The following is a 20,513-nucleotide window of genomic DNA, read 5'->3' as shown; positions in this document are numbered from 1 at the left end:
GAACGCACTGAATATACATATTCATATTCAGTGAACGCACTGAATATGAATATATAGTGAACGCACGATATAAAGTGCACGATATACAGCTCTGAACTGTGAAGAGTTCAGAGCTGTATATCGTGCTTTTTACCGCTGCTTCTGTTATGTTGGCACACGTCGATGTAAAATTAAAATAATATAAAGTTTTTGCGGTTATTTGTTTGATTGACTTATAAACTAACAAAAACAGCTTAATAATGTTAGGTTTCCATAACAATAAAAAAAGTCTGGTATATTCGTTGAGCGTAGTGGGAAGAAAAGAAATCAGCATAAACGTCACCTTACTGATACAGGTGCCTTTGACTAATAAAGAATAGGAGTCAACATAAATATATTTAAATAATATTTCAAATATCATTTATTGTAGTAAAAAATAATAAAATAAATAATAAAAAAACATTACTGAATAACTATAACGATATATGTTATGCAGTAAACTGGTTTATTAAACTGGTAAAGTAAACTTTAAACTATTACTGACTGATGATATGTACGTTCTCAACTGTCGATGGAATCTTGATCGAATATAGCAGAGTTTCTCAACCTTTCTAAACCCAAGGACCAGTAAAATGCCTAAAATAATTCTACGGACCACTAAGTTATGTAATTTTTTTTTAAATGTATGTGGAGATTACCACCATTTACATATACATTTACAACATATACATATTATTATTACATATTTACACACAACATTTACATATTACGTATACAATATTTTACATATACATAAACATTTACAATACATATGGAAACATAATTAAGTTGGAAGTAAACGATTAAAAGTGTATCATCACCGAACAAAGTTTTAATTTTTATTAAACAAATAAAGGTATCAGTTTCTGATTTTCTGTAGGCAAACGAATGGGTTTATCAGCGTCGATTCTCTGACATCCCCATTAATTGGCCCACAGCAATTTTTATATTTTAAATGTTATCCCCATTCATTTGCCCACACTCATTAAGCTCACTCCACAACAACGTTTTTAGCACCGTTGGTACCATGGCCAAATGAATGGGGAATGTCAGCGCCGTCCTGCTGTTACCTTCATTCATCTGCCTACAACGATGTTTATATGTAATCCCCATTCATCTGCCCAAACTCATGAAACTAGTCCCACAACAACTTTTATCTTCACACACACACACTCAGTGGCGTAGCTAGGGCTTTTACCGCCCGGGGAGGTCCCTGTTTTTGTCGCCCCTCTCAATACCAAAATTATTACAAAAACACATCAAAAATATTACAAAAAGTCAAAACGACGTAGGGAAAGAAATTAAAATACTATGTTTATGTTTATTTTAATTGTAAGTATAGTTGTTGAAAACTAATTATTAATTAAGTAATAAAATTACTAAGTTAACATAAATAGAAGAATCGTCGAAAAATAAAATTGTGTCTCATTGAAAAGTACCGCCTCCTCGCACCCCCCCCTCTAGCTACCCCACTGCGCACACTCCCTCTGATTCGACCAGCGACATGTAAACTGTTCCATTCGCTAAGTGCGTTGTAAGACGAGGGAAAAATGTTGTTCTTATTTTACTCCCTTCATCATAATACTGAATACGAACTTGACATCCATGGATTACACATGGATGACATCCCTTATCCTGTCCAAACCATCCCCATACGAATCGGCTTATTTCCCTGAGGAGATTTCAATGACCAGCATAACAATTTAAGACATCCTGTTATGTGAGGTCCTTCCCGATATCTATAAACAGTCCAACCCACGATGTCAGTCGCAAAGTGCCATCCACGTGGTGGGGCGCATTTTCCCGCCAGCGACCGTATGATGTATGTACTGTACGCATGTGATTTGTACTAATCGTGTTATGATGGTGGTTTTAATTATATCCGTCCTGTTTTATCCAGAGGCACAACAGTGGTCATCGTAAATCTGGCAGATTTATTAATCGTGTGGTGGTTTTATTTATATCCGTCCTGTGTGCTGCTTGTATTCGTTACGTTGTGGTGTGTGTTTCTGTACAATCCACACCGTACGGATCTTGTTGTCTGCATGCGAGGAATTCGGTGTGCTCGGCGGCTAATCCAGCAAGTGACCGTACGAGATACGGAACTTCGCTAAACGGGACGCGGGCAGCTATCCCTCCTCGCCAGCAGAGCTGAGCCTCACCATGACGTCACTTTGCATAACTTTCGTTTCATCCCCGATTTTGGAAATGGATTAATTAATTCCAAAACCAGTAACAAGAATAATCGGAAACTGTGGTCCAAATAAATAATATGATATAATTATGTTACTATTACTTACTTTTAATGAGATGGTTCAGCTTCTCGGCCTTTGCAGAGTTGCTGGATATCTTGCTCAATATTGGTCAACTTCAGTCGAAGATAGGCACACACACTAAGATGATTTCTGTATTTTGTTTTTATTTGAAGGAGTGATGAAAATCCTTTCTCACAAAGATAGGTTGTAGAAAACTGCATGACGATTTTCAGTGCTTCTTCAGCTAATTCGAGAAATTCACTTCTCACTGAAAGCGAGATCCAGAATCAAGCCAAACCAAGATCATGGAATTGCATTTTAAGTCCAGTGTCACTTGAAAGCTCGATTAACTGTTCTTTTTTCGATAACGAAAGGTCGTTCTCGTGTCTATAAGTCTGGAATAGATCTCCAATCCACAGAAATTTCTTATAAAAGTTATTCGGAAAATATGTTCCACAGAGTTTTGAGGTTACAAACACTTTCCAGAAACTCAGAATCAACAAAAAGATAATTTTCACTAAAAAGGATTCCAATGTTGGAATAGGCTCAAATTCTGTCTTTTACATAACTAATGCACAACACCCGTTTTTTCTTCTTCTCTCAAATGCCTTTATTTTGTCGTAGGCATCAAGAACAGTTAAAGAATTTCCCTCAAGGGAGAGATTTAATTCATTTAATTTCGAAAAAAATGTCTGAGAGATAGGATAGTGTTGATAACCATGCTTCGTCAACAAGGAGTGATGCAAAATCAGAATTACGTTCGTTAACAAACAATATAACTTCGTGCCTTAATTGAAATAAGCTTGCTAGTACTTTGCCCCTGGAAATCCAGCGAATTTCAGAATGAAGGAAAAGTTGTATTTAAATATTTACATACAATATTTACATATTATATTTACATTTTACATATACATAAACATGAATGGGTTTTCATCGCAGAAAATACCTCTTATTTAGCGATCAAACCTTAATAAAATTAACTAGCTTTACAGCATTGTGTAGCACAATTTTAAACCTTTCCCTAGGTATGAAACAATATAACCGATTCACCCGGAGCCACTTCCTTGACCATAGAAACAACCCCAAATTATGCCTGCCTGTAAGGGTGCGAGCTCCATCCGAACAGAAGCCCATTCATTTTCCCACTGGATCCCTTTGTGTATTATGTAATTATTGAGAGTGTGAAATATTTCTTCTCCAGTTGTTCGAGATGACAAAGTTCTACAAAACAGAATATCGTCATGAAGGTTGTTATCATGCGCATATCTTACGTAGCATATTAACTGCGCATCATCTGTAACATCAGTGGTCTCGTCTATTTGTAACTCATAATAAGGGCTCTTCTTAACTCTTTCAATTAACCGAGATTCCATGTCGCCTGCCATATCATTAATTCTGCGATCTACAGTGTCATTGAAAGAGGAGTCACATCAATATCTTTTAGTAACTTGTTGCCAAACATAGTTTTTACCACATCTTTTATAGCTGGAAGTAGTAAATTTTCCCCGATAGAATGAGGTTTCCCTGTTTTCGCTATGCTCAAACTTAAGAGATAGATGCTTCGAGTGCCTTGCTGTTAATCGAACCCATGGCCGAAACTACATCTTTCCCAATTTAATGTCGCTAAGCATCGCTGAAATTGGCCTTTTTTTTTTCAATTTGCTTATTTTTCACATCACAATGTTTAGTTTCTAAATGTCGCAGTTTCGCAGGTTTCATGCACTCGTTCGACACTTCGTAACACAAAACACATTGAGGTTTCTGTTCACTTTCATCTCCACAGCAATAAACCTAAATTACAAATATGAACTGTTATATTTCCTACTGTATTTTTTTTTGAACTGCTAGTTTCTTCTACTTTAATAGTATCAGATTTACTCGCTGTTACAACACGTGTATCACAATTAGAGTTAGCATCACCTGTTTCATTTGCTCTTCTTTTCAAAGTCCTAGTTCTAAGCCACTTTTCCATTATTAAAAAAACATTTCCAAAAAATATATAAATATATAAATACTGGGGTTAACTCACGACACACTTTGTTGAAGTATCATTTAGCACTTTTGAAGGTATACTGAACCTTGGTTGAAGGAGCCTTCAGTAATAAAAATCAATAAACAAGCAATTGGTTGAAATGCGGATAACACATGTTCACTTCAAATCTGATAAAACAACATGAGACGGTGGAAGCAATAAAACTATATTGTTGTTTACTTCACTTATCTTATTATTCGTCATTCTGCCTCTACAAATTATTGTAGTGCCAGAATGACGAGTAATAAAAGAGGGGTGAAGTGAACAACATTATCGTTTTATTACTTCCACCTTTGAACATTCTGATGCTATTTGTTGTTGTTTTGTGTCCATTTGATTTCAATATTTTTTACTTACTTATTCAATTTTAATTTGCTTGGAAAATTAAAAAAATATATATTTATTTAATTAATTTAAATCTGCCTGCGGACCACAGGTTGAGAAACACGGGAATATAGCATTAACGACGTGCTCGAAATGGGCGCCTTGTCTTTCAAGACAGGTTTCGTAGCGAATGTGAAGGTTCTCTGTCATCTTGAAGAATAAGGGTTGGGCATATCGTGTAATTTTATTCCTTAATTCATCACGGTTAGAAGGCAGGTCATGGTGGAATATGCATTCCTTCAATATATCCCAAGCGAAGGCATCAAGTGATGTGAAATCAGAACGTGAAGGGCACAAGAATTCTGTGAACCTCGAAAGAGCCTCCCGGGAAGTTTTCTGATAAATAGGCTCCAGAACCACATGTGTTACAGGTTGATTTTTCCTGTTGGAATACCTGTGCACGAAATGGAATGTTTTTAAAACGACACATCCTATGGAGATCCTGGGTGAACGGAACCAACACATTGTCGGTGTAGCGTTCGCAATTTAAGGTCACGGCCAACCATCCTTTTCAATGAAATAGGATCCAATGATGCCATCACTGGAAATCGCACACGATGCGGTGACCTTCTCGCTGTGAAGAGGTTTCTCTTGGATAAATTCGGGTCTCGAGAAACGAAGAAACTGTAGGTTCGTCTGTTTACATGACTGCTTAGATGGAAGTGCGCTTCGTCCGAGAACTAGACATTATGAAGGAAGGAAGGATCTTCATAGACACTGGCCAGCAGGCGTGCACAGTATTCCCGCCTTGCAGCGTAAACCATTGTTGCACGTAAACGACTGACTCACTTGAATGACCTACAAAAAGGCGCCCAGGTTCTTAAGGATTGCCAAGTTTTACCGCTGTTTGCCGTTGACTGCGTTTCTGAGACTAACACTTGCTCCAGCACACACCCGTGATTTTCAATTGTGTTCGTGTGCTCTTGGAATGCCCTTTGTATTGCGGCAGAACACTCCCGGTGGTCAGAACCGCTCAATTAAGGCAATAATGACATTATGGCTTGGGCCACGCTGAGGGAAACGACGAACAAACTACTCACAAACTTGTAGGCTTGGACTATTTGCTCTACCAATATAAATCAATAATAAACTTCAACACTATTTCTACACTAAATGTAATGGCGTAGACTCTACACGTGCTCTTCTATTAATGTGCATGCAGTCGAACTGCATCTCTTATAACACGTGTACCGAAGGGGACGTCGAGGTTCCGTACTGTTTTTTTTTTTTTTTTTTTGCGCCATACCGAATAATTAATTTTGATTGATATGTTTGTATGCTGATAAACAAAGTAAGGAAAGGTACTCAGTAACACAGTTTCTTATTATCTCATGCCATTTACATATATAAATTTTACAATGAAAAAAAAAAATTATGAAGGTTGCATTTATTCTGGAAGGAGTCCCAAAACTAATACTTTTTTTTGATCAAGCGTTTTTTTTTTCCCTTTCATGTAGCGTATGGGGAACAGAGCCTGCTAAATATCCGCCACAGGTGTTAGTTATAACGATTTTATTTATTTATTATTATTGTTGTTGTTGGTGGTGGTGTTGTTACATCAGTCTTCTACCCATCAATAAATTCTCTCCAAAATAATCTGTTATTTCTCGGCACTTATATTTGGATCTTCGAAGTCACTTCTAATTGAATCAATCCACTTAGTTATTGATCTTCTTCCGTTTTTTTTTTTTCCAGGCCTCAAACATCTCTTATGCTGAGGTTTCCTCTCCCATTGTCTTTAGGTGACACTACCACTTTAGATTAGCTCTGTTCACACATTCCTGAATGCTAACAATATAAAGGGTGGTTCAAAATTCCACGTACAAACTTTGAGGGGAGGTAGAGAATATCAAAATCAACCATATTCACATAGGAAAGCATGACCGGAAACGCCACCCGAAAGTGGTAGGGCGCTGTTCGCCCGCGCTCCAGATGAGCAATTGGGGCTTCCTTATCCAAGCTTTCGACGTCGTACGAAGAACATGCGTCGTTTTACGAACGCTGAGATGGCAGACATGTCGTTTACCATATTATGTATCCAACTACTATTGAACTGTTCAGTTACGCCTAATAAAGTTTTTTACACTACTTACTGCCTTGTGTTATTTCTGTATCTTTGTGTCCCTGTTAGTACCTTCCGGTGGCGTTTCCGGTCATCGTTTCCTATGTGAATATGATTGATTTCGATGTTCTCTACCTCCCCCCTCAAAGTTTGTACGTGAAATTTTGAACCACCCTGCAGAATTTCTTTCTGATATATTCATTTTTTTATATGGTTCTATCAGTGATCTGTGGTCTCTAATCTTTGGTCAACTTTTAATTTCTAACTCAGGCATCAAACCCTAATTTGAAATTGGTCTGAACACTGCATTATATGTATACAGCCATTTTGACAAGTTTCTCTCTTTATTATTATTATTATTATTATTATTATTATTCGTGACACCTCCAAGGAGTCTGAAGACTCATCGCGGGAGGACACCTACAACTGTCTCAACTACTACACCGAACCTCTACTACGAATCATCTCCATCAACGCCATCTACCGCCCACCTCCACCACTACCACAACTAGTATTTTTTGTCTGTAAATTGCGTGTGTTCTGATGGGCCGATTTGTCTGTATGCGGGATGAAAAACCCGAGTTTCCGGGAGAAAAAATCCTGCTATTATTCCATATGAATTTATTCAGTTGACTCACCATCATACTAGCTTTGTTAATTCTGTTATCTATTTGCACATTTATTTGGAAATTTTTATATTAATTTATAGCTAAAGTAAAATTTTATTAAGAAAATAATTTTTTTTTCATAAATACTTTAGTTTCATTCGATTATTTTTCTTATGCCTAATCACTGACTATTCGAAGAATTTAACTGTATACTTACCAACATAAAAATCATGGAACTTTAAACTTGGCCTGACCTCTAGCGATCGGATCTGATAACTCTTATTGTAAATTGTTCAAGGCTGGACAACAAAGTCGTGTGGAGGACAGATGGAAAATTAACCTAGTACATTGACCAACAACTTCTAGTAATGTTTCCGAAATTGGGACACGGGATTAATTATTTTACGACTGACCTTTCTCAAGTACAATCCATACCTATAAAAGTTCTACTCTGTTTTTAGAGTGGCAGCAACCAGCCAGTACCTAGTATAGTCAACTACACAATGACCCGTGTTTTGGTAAGCTGCTCGTTTTACTTTTATTTAGTTTGTTTCTGATTTAAAAAAAAAAATAAAAAAATAACTTGTTTTATTAGGCATTGTTTTATATTAAAAAAATTAAGTACATCATTTTATTATTTCCAGTTCATTGTATTCGCCATTCTGACGCTCGCAATGACAGTATTTGCCTTGTATGAAGGCGACTACATTCTTCACGAATCCAAACACGCTTATTCAGGAGATAGCGTCCGCTACAATTATCGCCAAGATGGAGGACTCGGTGCTGATGGCTTAGGTTATTATGGATTAGATTATCATGGATTCTATGGACACTAGAGCAAAAGTCCAGAATTAAAAAAAAAAAAAAATTAATTAATAAAAATGAAAGAGATCGTTAACCACCAGCAAATCTGTTTGTGTATATTTATATTATTTCCCTGTTTTGAAACAATGTCTTAAATAAAATTTATTTTGAAAAATAATGCTTCAATGCTTGTCAGAACCCATTATCACGAATATAGTTTGAAAAAGTACATCAGAAACTATTTCATTAATATTCAGTCAGTCGCTCTAATTGGGGTTATTATTATCATCACAATTGAAAATTAATTAAAAAAAATTAACTGGGAACCCTGTTGTTCAAGTTTTTTCTGCTCCACCTCTTTGTGATGTCTGTCTTTTCATGGCCGGTTCTTGTACTGCACTCCTTGTTGCACATTACTCTACATTTGACTTAATTTTTCTGATAGACCGTTTCTGCAGGTTGTTGTCGCATAGTTTTTATTCTCATGCAACAAAATTGCAAACGAGTTGAAAGGAATCGAATGTTTCACATCATCCATTTTTTTGGTTCGAATCGCTTGGGCCACGGTTTGATGATGAAGTCTCAGACGGTTTTAGATTGTAGATCTCGTTGCTGTTTACTAATCTCAAGCACGAGTGTCATCGATCATTTGTTAACTCCCACCATATGGCTGACTTTCACCAGCTTTAATCCACGTATTTTGAAATAAGTCATGAGTCTCTCCATTCTTATAATTTGGGTGATACCAAGACTCACCACGTTTAGGTGTTTCTCTCTATTTAGGGAGAAAGTGTGATACGGAATGGTCTTTTTTTTTTTTTTTTTGTAAAAAAACTGGTCGAGGTACTAGGACGTTATTGCTGATGGATTCAAACGCAGTTGCCAATATTTCTGTTCCTATGGAAGACTTGGGCAACATTTGGAGTCAGTTGCAGCAGCAATCTACTGCTCTTTACCTCGCAGAATGATTGTTTAAAAATCTGTAAAACAATATATAAATAAGAAAAATATATTATGGGATATAAGGTATTTTAATTAAAAAACTAATTAAAATAAAAATAGAAAATAACGGTATAACAAGAAAGCTTCTTGATAATATAGGAATTCATTATACGACGGCTGTAAAATGAGAACATGGAATACTGATTACAAACAGAACAAAAATATTAGAGATAACAAAATTTTTATTCAAAAATTAAGAATTATATACAAATAAGAATTGTATTATACATAAATAAGGGGAACGAAACATAGACCACAACAGAGAAAGAGATATTGAAAATTACAATGATGAATCAAGAAAAAATCAAAAAGGCACTTATGTAAATGAAAAATTGAATTCATTTTTCATTTAATTGATATAAAATGATTTCATTTGATATCAATAACTCTTCTTCCACTTTTTCTAACCTACTCGCGGAAACTCGGATTTTTCATCCTGTAAATTCAAGAAAATCAACCTTAGAACCCACAAGAATATATCCTGTTAGGTTTAGGTACCAAGAGATGGCAGTACTTCTTTGTCAGTCTCTTCATCGGTTGACGCTTATAATTACTGATAGTCTTGGGTCAGCTATCTCTGATTGGCTACTGGTGGGGATTGAGCTGCCTACTCAGGCTCCAAAAGCTAGATTGGGTCAAAAGGCCTCGTCTACTCCCTATAAAGGGGAATAAAAGGCGTTAGCTGACTTCTTTTTTTTTTATTTTATATATACTACCAGAATAAAACAATATATTAATTTTTCATTAATAGAATAAGCAGGTTTCAGAACACCATTCTCTAATTTAGAATATCTACAAGAAGTCGTAAATCAAATAAGTAAAAAAAGAAAAAAAACCTAAAGTATATAACTTATGTCAATTTCCAAGGAAATTGACATATGTTATATACTTTACATGTTATACTTTCTATGCTTTCACATGTTATCAGACACATATTAACTCATGGATTTGAGATAAAAAAAGCAGAAATAAATATGAATTGAAGAAGAGGAAAGATAAATGAAAGTAAAAGAGGGAGAGGTCAGACAAGGAGAGAACCCATTTTACCAAAACTATTTGCAACAACTCTGCTTCACTTATTTTATGCGATCAACTAGTACAGAATATATGGAATTACACAGAATGCTAGAATTCTATATATCAAAATATAGAATGTTCGCAGAACGTATAGAATGCATCTCATTTCATAAGTAGTCTGATATTTGTTAGAAAGGTGAGGGGTCTTTAGCGACTTAGCCATGATCTTGTAGTGTAGAAGCTGTGCTATTAGACTAAAACTGGCTGAAGCAACTAATGCTATGAGGGGAGTGTATGGTGTCTGCCAATACACGTTTTCTTCTTGTCGACTCTTTGCTTTTTTTAATATTACACTGTTTGATATAACATGATATAAATATCGAGTTTCTTCCATCTCTTCTCTTCTTTTCCTTCCTATCTTCCAGTCCCTCTCTGAAGACTTTGAGTTGATGGAAGGGATTTTTTTTAGTAGAACTAAATTTAAGCCTATAACAGATCTGAGGTAAAGTTTAAATAACGCAAAATTCTTAGGATGAAATTAAGCATATAAATGCCCTTTGTTTATACAAATAGCAAAACTCGTATTGTAATCTGCTTTTCGGTTTTGGATTTGAGAAGAACGTCTCCAGTAAATCTACCATTATTCACAACTTCTACAGAGAATCTTATGAAAGCATTTATGTTAATTACAAGAAGCATACACATCTCGAACTCAGATGTTTGAAATCTTATTTCAAATCCAAAAAGAAAAATTTGGGCGGGAAGTTTGTACCAATATTATAACCAATTTGATGGAATTATCAGCAAATGAAAGACAAATTAAAGGTATATGTGGACTTTATATATATATATATATATATTTAGTAGATTTTAAATATATATCACATTCCGACTGAATGAGTGTTTTGCAGAGGACATTCTTATATTCGTCGTCAAACTGTTCAGAAATCATGAGATGTTCTTCACAGATTTGCTTTGATTTATTTAAAATTGTTCCAGAATATACACGTCTATCCGCTAAATTTAAACTTCAATTTTGCAACACTTATCCACCAATTATTTCATAAAAGAATGAATTCGTGATTTCTAAATGTTAATTCTAAATGTGAATTCGTGAATTCTTATATCTATTATGTTACTTAAAATATAAGGTATTAATTTTTATGCATTTATCTCGTTTACTATCTAATAATTGATTTTAAATAATTAATTTATCAATAAATTTTAAATAAATAAATTATGTCGTTTGATAATTATAAAAATACATTAATTAAAAAGAGAAAGAGACGATTATTATTTTTTTTATGTAAATGTCAGAAACAAAACCGTAGATCTGGTCACAATTTTGGTAGACTGCGAATAGATGCCTTAGTCCAGTGATCCATAATCTAATGATAAATGGATCAGTGGATTTGCTGATCTGAACAATTTTTCAGAACAATTACAGTACCCTGTGAAATACTAGTTGATTCAGTATTGAAAGATTTTCATCTTAAAACCTGTAATGATGCTCAAGCCATGATATGACATGAAAGAAACAGCCAACAGCCACAAGTAATACTAACGGACGTCTACCAAAGAGTGTAAACTATTTTATCAACTATGCGTTATCAATAATAATATTATTATTCGTGGTACCTTCAATGAGTCCGTAGACTCATCACGGGAGGACACCTACAACTCTCTGTTTTCACTACTACCAATCACCTACATCAACGTCATCTACTGCACAGCACCACCACAACTAGTATTTTTTGTCTGTAAATTGCGTGTGTTCTGAAGGAGCGATTTGTCTGCATAAGAATGAAAAACTCGAGTTTCCAGGTGAAAAAACCCCGCTACCTCCGAATGAGATCGGTTAATTCACCTTCGATTGAAAAAGTCCATATAAAGATACCTCCCCTCACGACGAGAATCGAACCTTGGCCTTTTCTAATCGAAGGGCGCAACGTACCGTCGTTCTTCCAATTGCGCTATCGATGCAATATGCATTAATAAAATGCAATTCCCATTGTTTTGAGTGTTGAAAATAAACCGAATTGCTAATAATACCAAAAGTTCATTAAACTTTATCCAAGAATATCCATCATCAGTGCAGAATTCGGATTAGAAAAAAAAATCAGTTAATGCCTTTTATTCCCTTATAGGGAGTAGGCAATCCAGTTTAGTCATATATAACTTTTTTGAGACTGAGTGGACAGTTCAATCTCCACTGGTAGCCAATCAGAGATAGCTGGCACAAGGCTGTCACTAATTTAAGTGACAGCCTTGTGCCAGTCGAGGAGTTTAGGAAGGCCATAATCGCAAATGACTTTATGCGCAGGTTATGCAGACGGTGTGGAGTGGAATTTGTGGAAATGTGGAATGATTTTGATGGGCAAAAGGATTTGTACAAGAAGGATGGCCTGCATTTGAATGGATTTGGTGTACAGAGACTGGAAAAAGTGTTGCTGAATGAAATGAAAATGGATGTGCAGAACCAGGGAAACTAGAACTATCAAAGGGGGGAGTGTATATGCAGACATCAGTGAGACAGTTGAGTGTAAAAATGTATATAATGTACCCGAGCCAGTACTAAGGACAAGGAATCAGAATGGAATAGTTAGAATAACGCATCAAGCTAGGGGTTGGAAAAGGGACCTATTAATTTCATATATATATACTAATGCCAGGAGTATTAGGAACAAGAAGGAAGAATTTTTGGCCTTGGTTGGCTCTTCCTGGCCACAGGTTATTGGCATTAGTGAAACATGGCTGATGGAAGATGATATAGTTAGTGGGATAGAATGTGTAGGTTATAGTGTGTTTAGGAGGGACAGAGAGAATAAAATGGGGGGAGGAGTGTTATTGATGATAGCTGATGAGTTGCAGCCAAGGAGTATAGACGTTGAACTGCGGGATAGTGAAAAGAGCTCATTTGAGGCTATTTGGTGTGAGATAGAATCTAGCAGAACAAAATATACAATTGGGTGCTGCTATAGACCAGGTGATGGAATAGATGGTGGAGATAGTATGCATAGGCAAAAAGAAGAAATGAGTGGAAGGAGGGTAATTATTATGGGTGATTTCAATTATGGTTACAATGACTGGAAGGAGGAGAGGACACATGTGAGGAACTGGATTTTATTCAGTTACTAAGGGATAACTATCTGAGACAGCATGTAATAAAAAATAGTAGGGGTTTGAGAGTGCTTGACCTGGTAATAGCATCTGAGAATTTGATGACTATGAATGTGATCATGTTGCCACGTATTGATGAGAGTGATCATAAGGCCTTGACCTGGGAGGTGGCTGAAGGTGTGGAATTTTCAATTAAGACAGGGTATATGTGGAAATACCGTGCTGGCAAGTATGACAAGCTTAGGAGATTGCTTAGTTCAGTGCCATGGCATGTAAAACTGCAATGGCTGGATGTCAACAGAGCATGGGAAGTGGTCAAGGGGTATTTGCAGGAGGTTATGACTGATTGTATACCTAGGGTCCGAATAGTAAAACAAGTAGGGGTTAAATGTATGAATAACACCATTAAGGTTGAGCTGCAAAAAAAGAAACAACTGTGGAGGGAATTTAAACAGAAAGATGACCTGCAGGCACACGAACGGTATAAAGCGCAGGCCAGAAGGGTAACGAGCTTGGTAAGAAAAGCAAAAGCGGATTATGAAAGGAAACTTGCTATGTACGCTAAAGAGAATCCCAAACAGCTCTTTCAATATGCTGCAAGTAAAAGAAAAACTGTACACGGCAGAATGATTTTAAGGAATGCCGATGGCAAGGAGGTCACTGAATCAGTCGATATAGTGGAATTATTGAGTGAGCACTTTGCAAGAGTATATCATCCAGGTGGTGACATTGAAAAAATGAAGGAGCCATTAGTTTATACGGGGATTGTGGTGAATGAAGTGGAGGTGAATAGTCTATTACAGAACCTTAATGTGAAGACATCTGTGGGATTGGATGGTATACCGGCACGGGTGTTACTTGAAGCGGCTAAAGAATTATCAGTGCCCTTGACCATTTTGTTTAATCTGAGTCTCGGGTCTGGTTTAATCCCGAAGATGTGGAAAGTGGGGGGAATAGTTCCACTACATAAAGGAGGATCCAAGACTACCGTTGCAAATTACCGACTGATCAGCATATCAGGAGTCGTTGTCAAGGTCTTGGAGAAAGTAGTCAAGGGAAAAATACAGGAATGGATTGATGAAAATGAGATACTCTATGGGGACAGCATGGCTTTGTGAAGGGTAGATCATGTCTCAGTAACTTGCTCAAGTTTTATAACACAGTGACGGCTGAACTGGATAAGGATACCGGGTTTACAGTGATACTGCTGGACCTGGCTAAGGCCTTTGACAGGATACCATATGGAATTCTAATCGGTAAACTGCAACATATGGGAATGGATAAAGGGTTGGTGAGATGGATGGGATTGGTGGTTGATGGAGAGATATCAGAGAGTAGTTTATTCAGCAGTAGAGTCCAACAGACGGCCTTTGACTAGTGGTGTGCCGCAGGGTTCTGTTCTTTGACCACTGCTGTTTAATTTGCTCATTAACGACATAGGGAAGGATCTAAGAGGAACGGTTCATTTGTTTGCTAATGATACAAAGTTGGGTAGGGCAATAGTGAATGCAGAAAATGTCAAAATCTTGCAGGATGATTTGGATAGATTGGAAGTCTGGGCTAAGGAGAATGGATGCCAATTTAATGTGACAAAATGTAAGGTTATGCATTTTAGGATGAAAAGATTAGCAGAAGTGTACCGCATTGGTGAAACTGTACTCCAGGAGATTGATGAGGCCAGGGAATTGGGAGTGTTGGTGGATAGGGAGATGAATTTTAGGGGACACATTGCAAAAGTGGCTAAATCAGCTCATCAAATCACTTGGTTGCTGAAGAATACTTTGACGAGCAGAGATAAGCAAGTTATTGTTCTACCGAGCCTTGATAAGACCTCATCTCGACTACTGTGCCCAGATTTGGTCACCTAGGTTTCTTCTTGATGGGGAGGAGGTTGAGAGGATCCAGAGGCAAGTGACCAAGATGATAGAAGGGTCTATGGAGTGAACCTTATGAGAACAGGTTGAAGATTTGTGGGTTGCAGAAATTGGTTGATAGGCAGAAAAGAGGAGATATGATTGAGACATTCAAATTGCTGAAAGGTTTCTACAGGATTAATTCAGAGGATATTTTTGAGATCAGGACTGGTGGCGGGAGGACTAGGGGACATCTATGGAAGCTGGGCAAGCGTGTGGTTAGTAAGGGTGTTAGAGCTGAGTTCCTTACTTTAGAGTGGTAAATGAGTGGAATAAGCTGCCAGAGTCTGTTGTGGGTGCTATGACAGTGAATGAGTTCAAGGCAAGGTATGATAGGTACTGTGAGAATGTTGAATAGTTTTGCGGACATGATGTATAGGGCCTCCCTCGATGAATCAAATGACTCCTTGGAGTCGCCCGTAATAATAATAATAATAATAATAATAATAATAATAATAATAATAATAATAATAATAATAATAATAATAATAATAATAATAATAAATGAAAGTGAGAAGATATACTGAGGTTATTCCAGTTCTCAGCTTTGTTGGTTGGCTGTAGTGCATATGCTAACAATTGATAATAAGTTGCGCAGTGTTAAAATTAATATTAATTGTTCTAATAATAAATTAGGTGATCAGTGGTTCTTACGAGCTACATCAACTAATAAAAATAAATAATGTAATTGAAATTTCTAGAGTATAAAATATGTGATTTTGACATCTTTAATGTAACATAAACACACAGAATATCTTGAAGAACGATTTCACATGTGACCAGAAAGTGATTATCTCTCTTCAGTCTATCAACAGATCAAGATACCTTTGAAGATGAAGAGGCAGAGAGCATTTGGAAAGCTGTTAACTTCCTTCAGGAAGTTGACATCTTTCGCGCAGACAATTTCTGATTGTACATCGACAAAGAAGAGTGAGTGAAGATGGATTCAGGCATCGTTCTTTAAACAAAGGCAGCAGGGGATATCACATGAAGACAGCGTTTGGTCGGGATATTCCATATATTATTGGACAAAAATTGCAGATACACTATACAATCATCTATATTTCGGATGACATTTTGAAGCACTTGGAGTGAAAGTTTTGGTGCACAACAAAGAACAACTTGAACATACTTGACTTTTTTTTTCAAATAGCACATGCTGTCTTCTTCAAGACCTTGAGTCTGTTTCTAAAGAGTTGTTCCACACACATAAAGATAAAAGTAGATAAATGGACACCTGAATCTTCAAGGATCATCTCTAATTATTCAATGAGAGCATGTTGAAAAGTTGTGATAATCATCATGAAGAAATTTAGGTAGAACCATGTTCTAGGTGTTTATGGAACTTTTCAGCCTCCATTCTCGTAATTCATATCATAATGCCGAATATATTTAACAAGATGGAAAATAAAATATTCTTATGAAACGACTATCGGTGATATTGTTTACATCATCTCAGGTCAACAATATCGAACTTATTCGTTCAGTTCCCTTCTTACTGCCATTTCATCCAGACATAGATGCACTGACTTTGTAGCATCATATTCCTCCAATTTATACTGGCTACAAACACGTGACTCTTTATATGGTACGATACACCTTGCCCATGGGGTGTCCACTCACTTCTTTTCAAGCAGTATATATATATATATATATATATATATTCATGCTTCTTATATACTGACTGAGATCCGGGAATTAGAATAAATAATGAAATTTATTAAAATACGCAACATGTTTTATCGGGTGGCCGACTTCTTCAGGCGTGATAGAACATAGAAAGCCAACAAAAACACTGTAAAGAAACATTGAGTCACTATAAAACCATAAATTATAAAAATATAAAATCGACTATAAACTACAGTTATTTTGAACTGGAGCTGCAGTCCGTGTTAAAGTTCTATTGCTATAAACCTGTGCGCGTGTGATTTCACCAGTGCACCAATATCTGACAGCAGAGTTAAAAGAGTCAGGCAAATTATAGCTGAGGTGACTGTTTAAGTGAAGAGGGTACATGATAATCTCTTTAGATCGATTATGCGGCGTTCTACCTCCTCGTGGCATATGTGCAGGTTTGAAGTTGTTGTCCAGTTTATCTCATGTTGGCGGCCTTCATTATTTGTGTTAACCGAAAACAGGACATGGCTTGAGAGGGCACTAGCTCTAGTTCTTTTGTAAGCAATGTCCCTTTGGTTTTCCTCGAGACGTAGGAGGATGGACATTTCCATTTGGCCATAGTATGGTTTCCCGCAGTCATATGTGTTGTACACACATTTGAATTGTAAATGGTTGTGAGCTTGTTTGTGATTACTTAAACTTGATCTTAGTTTGGGAAGCGTAGAGAAGCACGTTGTTATGTTAAACTTTCTTAAAATTCTACTCGGTTTCTTGGAGAGCATGCTGATGTATGGCAAGGAGATATAGCTTTTGGGGTCGTCCTGTATTTCTACGTTGTTTTGTTGACGGACATCCTGTGTTACTACGTTGTTTTGTTGACGGTGGTATAGTTGTTTATTGATACTTTCTGAGTAGCCATTGTTTTTGAAGGTCCTTGTTGTAGCAAGATGTTGTAGCTCAATTTTTAGTTCCTCTTCATCTGACAGTACAGATATAGCACGATGCGCTAGAGTTGAGATGATACCCATCTTCTGTACCGGATAGTGATGTGAGGACGCATGCAGGTATCAGTCTGTGTGTGTGTGTGTGTTTTCTAAAGATGGAGATTTTTATGGATTCAGGAGTTTTAGTAAGTTTAACGTCCAGGAAACGTAGAGATCCGTTTTCTTCCATCTCCATGGTAAATTTGATGTCTTGATGGAAGTGGTTTAAGTGATTCAGAAAAGTATGAAGATTCTCAATACCGTGTTCCCAGATGAGGAATGTGTCATCCACATATCTAAGTCAAATTTTTGGCTTAAAAGTAGAAGAGGAGATTGCCTTATGTTCAAAGTCTTGAAAAAAGATATTCGCTAGTATTGGAGAGAGGGGGTTGCCCATCGCTAATCCTTTATCGTGCTCGTAAAGTTTACCTTCAAATTCAAAGTAGCCAGAGTTAACACAATGAGATAGCAGAAAGAACATCTTCTTTGAAATCTTGTTACTTAAAATATGGAGAACTTCTTGCGTCGGAATGTTTGTTATATATATAATTATATAAACATATACAGGTATCCCTTGCTTAACGCGGTTTTACTTAATGCGGCGAAATTAATTGCGGCAATCCCTTGATATATGCGGCAAGAGTTTTGATTAACGCGCCTTTAACCCTGCGGAGCCCGCAGCTGATCTGACAGATACATGCAAAATGTTTAATATAAATATTCTTACACAATTCAGTGTATAGTTTGGAAGTCATGAGTAGCTGTGCATTCATATGTTACGAGTGATATTCCGCACTGTTTTTTGTCAGTTTACATTAACATATGTTATGTAAAGGTTTATGATATTTAGCAGTAAATTGTATCTGAGAGATACCGCGACCTCCGACGCCAGTATAGTATGGTTTAGTTGTGTGTGTTTTTTTATTCTTTGTTCAATATTTTCTAGATTGTAACCGAAAATAAATACACCATCATGTATTACTGAAATAGAGAGCCAAAGGCTTATTTATCATACATATCCTGTATGAGATGTGATTTACATTATGGAAAATACTAAGAAAAGTGGTCGGGAGCTTATTCCACCTTTACTACGAGTTGCTCATAAGGTTGATTATGCTTGCATCCGCCGAAACGTTTAGTTTCTATATATTCGGCACGAAACTCTTGTAGTTCCTATATTCGGCTATGAAATAATGTTGGATTCAATATCCATTTAATTTGTACCATCATGTATTATATTTGCAGTATTTTTTCTTTTATTGTTTTATTGCTTGTTTGCCTAGGTGTGGAGAGTCATTTTGCTTGTTATCATAGAATTTATGCCAATAAGAAAAAAACTAAAACTGTTCAAACGACTCTTGATAACTTATTTTGAAAAAAAAAAAAATGCAGTAAATAATGTAGGTATAAGTATTTATTAAACATTAACTTTGCATTCATTTTTTATCTTTCCTAAAAGAGTACCATATGAAACGAATTATTAATACAGTAATCGATCATGGACGAATTGTAATTTTTACCATTGATTATTAGATTTGATTAACGCGATTTTGATAAACACGGTAACATCGAGGGATTAATTAACCACGTTAATCGAGAGATACCTATATACACACACATGTATATATATATATATATATATATATATTAGAAGGGTATACCGACTTACCATGGAAAATGTTTTTTGTCTGCAACATAATTTTCATACCGAAGCTTAAGCTTTCAAGCTTTTAGCATGCACAGCATAATCAAGTAATGTATTAAAATCTTCACATAAAAATAAATACTCCTCTCCCCTTTATTCACCACTTTTTTGTGCAATTTTCAAAGATACCCTCTAATTTTTGCTCCTTCCTTATGTTCCATTAGCTGATAAATCTATTCCATTCCACTCTCAAATCTTAAACTTTTCAATCATATCACACCTTTGTCTTTTATCTGCCAAACTCTGGAGATTAAATGAATTCAATCAATCCATATAGCCAACAATCCACAACTCTGAAATCCTTTTTTCACCCACCTCTGCATCCTCTCCAGCGCTTCATCTCCTCCAAATCCTGGTGACAAGATCTGAGCACAGTAATCCAGATCACAGCCTAATACAATGGAATTACAACTTATCTTTTTTAATGAATGATCCTGATACTGCAGCAATCATCTGAGCTCTTTACCATCATTGCAAATTTTGATCCAACATAACCCCAAGATCTCGTGCTTCTTCCACTTCCTGCAGTTTTATCTGCCAATCCAGAAATTTAAAACCTTACACTTAGCAATATTAAACCAACATCTCCATTTATCTGGGAACTTTTCCAGCTTATCCAATCCTCTTGAAGTGGCACCATATCGTTACTTCAGCCAGTTACTTTCCCCAGCTACAAATCTTCTGCAAATATCTTCCTAAATTCTAGTGACAATACCATCAATATGAATGTTGAAAAGTAATACAAAGTAATCTCCTAGCGCAGACCCTTATGGAACTTGATTACTTTTCCTTTGTACTTAACCCTTTGATATTTATCAGAGAGAAAATTGCCGATCTATCCAACTTAATATCCAAACCCATATGTCGCAATTTAAATATCACTTTTTCATGTGTTACTCTGTGAAATTCTTTTGCAAAATCTGAAAAAAAAAATTATATTACCAACATTTCCCTCATTTACTACTGTTGTTACTTTATTATAAAAGTTAACCA

The sequence above is a fragment of the Typopeltis vanoorti genome, chromosome 17, assembly GCF_054136105.1.
Source record: "Typopeltis vanoorti isolate ZY-2024b chromosome 17, IOZ_Tvanoo_1.0, whole genome shotgun sequence".
NCBI classification, from domain to species: Eukaryota; Metazoa; Arthropoda; class Arachnida; order Uropygi; family Thelyphonidae; genus Typopeltis; species Typopeltis vanoorti.
Note: the sequence above shows the minus strand (reverse complement) of the source record.